General features: G+C 32.5%; 1 non-coding gene across 1 annotated transcript; it reads right to left on the bottom strand.

The window, feature by feature from the left end:
• Window positions 1-2,607: 2,607 nt before the first annotated feature.
• Window positions 2,608-2,714, bottom strand: LOC128039442 (small nucleolar RNA R71). The gene has a single exon (XR_008193944.1). It is a non-coding gene; the product is annotated as a small nucleolar RNA R71 (small nucleolar RNA).
• Window positions 2,715-3,512: the final 798 nt, after the last annotated feature.

The raw sequence follows: 3,512 nt of genomic DNA, 5'->3' as shown, positions 1-3,512 counted from the left end.
TGTTCAAACGGGGCTCGGTAATAGTCATACGTCGTTGGATTTGTAGATGGTATGTATGTGTAGCAATTCACAATACAAGTACAATTCAACTAAAACAGATATGCATGATTTAATTACATGAACTTACTTCGACGAGTATACGTAGATACGGAGGTGATTAATCCGAGACTTTCTGTTTGCTCTGATCTAAAGCCGTACGAGGTTTGTCTTGATATATACAGATAAATTTAACTCAATTCTATATTAGTTTCATTCAATTTATCCCAAAATCATATTTTGGAAAAATTACTATCTTTCCCTTATACTTTTAATTTCTTTGCAATCTAGTCCCTAGCTTATAAAAATTGAAATTTATGCAATTTAACCACAACCCATTATGGCCGAAAATCAATTAGGTCCCTAGCATTCCCTATATTTCATAATTACACCATATAAAATTTTCTATTTTTCAATTTAATCCTTAATTGATAATTTCATCAAAATTTCTTTAAAAAGTTGTTTATCCAACAAAACTATCCATTTTCAATCATCAAACATCAAAACTCATGTATATTAATTAATGGTAAAACCCTAGTAGTTTAATAGTTTCACAAATTAGTTCCCGGGCTAGCTAGATTAAGCTACAACGATCTTAAAAACGTAGAAATCATTAAAAATAGGACAAAGATCACTTACTTAAGAGAAAGATAAAGTTTCCGAAAGCTTAAGCACAAAAATGGTTTCCTAAAAACTGATTTTCGGTTGTTGATGATGAATAAAAGATGATAGCATATTTTATTTCATTAGTTTTTATCATTATTTACCTATTTACTAATTTAACCTTTAAAAAATTAAAATTTACACAAATGCCAAGCCATGTACATCCAATATAACTATTTATGGTCTAATTATCATTTAAGGACTCATAGTTTAAGGTTCTATAGCTATTTAATACCTTTAGCTACTAGAACTCAACTTTTGCACTTTACGTGATTTACACCTTTTTATCAAATTGAGCATGTAAACGGAAAAATTTCTTAACGAAATTTTTATACGGTACTACTATCATGCTAAAGGCAATAAAATAATAACAAAATTAATTTTTCAAATTTAGATTTTTGGTCCCAAAACCACTATTCCGATTTCAATAAAAATGGACTGTTACATTCAATGGTGATATTTTAGATTTGAATGTCCAATCCATGAGTTAAATCTCATTAGGTTGGAATTATTTGGGTGAATTTTATTTTCTTTAAGGCCTATGGTATGATTTTGAGTAGATTACTATTTCATTTGATTTATGATTAGTTTAAATGCATGTAGGCATGCTCTAGAAATAGATGATTGTGTGGTATGTTAGTAGATATGATTTAATTCTGAAAAGATTAAATAGATTGGATTATTATTGGTTGATACAGGAAAGTATTCGAAAGAATATTTGTAGCACTCAAGACATAGAAGGTGCGATCTATACAGGGAAAGGAAAAACAGTGTTGATATCATTTTTGAGTTCTGTAGGCATACAAAAAACTCAAGATGGTAATGAGAAAGTCGGCTTTCAGTAAGTAAGCAGATTACGATGAGTGAATCACAGGCGTTAGAATGATCAAGGTTTTGCCATGGCATTATTATGGTATAAGAATAAAGCCTAAGTAATTCCAACCTTTATCATTCAACAATACAAATCTTCCTTACTGCTTCTTTGAGAATTGCCACAATATTTCAATTTCCCTAGCATTTTTTCATTCATAATTGATTTTATTAATCCATTCATTAATTCTCTTCATCAATTTGTCATATGTTTTTTTTGCACAGTGTAATTAGTAAATTTCATAAGTAATAACAGAACCAATTATTTTAATCAATTTCGATCACTGTGGAGACGATACTCACTCATGATTTAATTACTTGATTCGACATGACACTTGCACATTCGCATTATGCATTCACAAGCGACAAGTTTTTACCATCGTTTTCGGGATCGATAAAGTTGGTGAAAAATTTGGCGTGTTATTAGCTCTTTAAGTTTATTAGTTAGCTTAGTTAGTTGTTTTAATTTTTTTAAGGATTTTTATTGGTGCATGAGTAGAGATATTCTACAATTGAAGAGTATTCTTTTGATCCAGAAATTTAAAGAAGCTTAAGAAGTAGGAGAAAATAATTGCAAGAAATGGAAAGAATTAGAAATGATCAGGTTAGATGAGAGGCATTACATCAGGATAGAAGGGATGCTGATATTCCTCGAATATTAGATGACGAGACAGACCCATCAAAGAACATGTAGTGCCGATCTTGGATGATCTAAATCCAAGGATTGTCAGGCCTCATATTCAAGCTCAACTTTTTAAGTTAAAGCCGGTGATGTTTCAAATGTTACAAACTGTAAGGTAGTTTAGTGGATTGCCTACTAAGGATCCACGGTTGCACTTAAGACTATTTTTGAAATTCTATGATTCATTCAAGCAGTAAGGTGTTCCTGAAGATGCTCTGAGGCTGAAGTTATTCCCTTATTCATTATGGGATCGTGCCAGAGCATGGTTAAATTTATTACCGTCAGGTACGATGGCATCTTGGAATGAAATTTGTCAGAGGTTTCTGCTAAGGTATAATCCTCCAAACATGAATGTCAAATTGAGGAACGATATTACGTCCTTTCGGCAATAGGAGGATGAAACATTATATGAAGCGTGAGAGCAATTCAATGAGCTAATTAGAAAATTCCTAATGCATGGTTTTCAACATTGGACACAAATGGAAATGTTTTATAATGGATTGAATGCACATACAAGGATGGTGGTTGACGCATCATCCAATGAGACTTTGCAAGATAAATCATATAATGAGACATATGAAATTCTAGAGAGGATAGCAAATAACAATTATCAATACCCCACTGCAAGAGTAGGGACTAGTAGAAGAGTTGTTAGAATAATGGAACTTGATGCAATTACTTCCCTAACAGCTCAGATATCATTTTTAATGAATATGATTAAAACACTGAAAAGACTAGTTGCAGTGTAGGAAATGAAAGCAGCTGAGTTAGCATGTGTTTATTGCGGAGAAGATCATGGTTTTGATGAATGCCCATCGAATCCAGCCTTAGTTTATTATATGTGGAATTTTAATCGCAATGATAACAACCCATATTCCAATACATATAATTCGGGGTGGAAGCAACATCCCAATTTTAGTTGGAGTAATCAAGGGGTGGGAAATTCTAGCAATGCTATTCGACAGAATGTTGTAAGGGCACCTCTTGGATACAATCAACCCATGCCACATCAAAAATGCTCAACAAAATTCAGCTTCGAGTTCTTAATATATGGAAAATCTATTAAAGGAATACATGAGCAAGAAGGATGCTGTCATTCAAAGTCAAGCCGCACCTTTAAGAGCTTTAGAGAATCAAGTGCGAGAAATTTCCAAAGCATTAATCTTAATACAAAAAGGAGCACTGCCGAGTGATACTGAAAATTCATGATCTTAAGGGAAGGAACAATGCAAAGCCATTACCGTCAGAAGTGGCACACAAC

The sequence above is a fragment of the Gossypium raimondii genome, chromosome 2, assembly GCF_025698545.1.
Source record: "Gossypium raimondii isolate GPD5lz chromosome 2, ASM2569854v1, whole genome shotgun sequence".
Taxonomy (NCBI): Eukaryota; Viridiplantae; Streptophyta; class Magnoliopsida; order Malvales; family Malvaceae; genus Gossypium; species Gossypium raimondii.
This window is presented reverse-complemented; position numbering and strand designations above follow the sequence as displayed.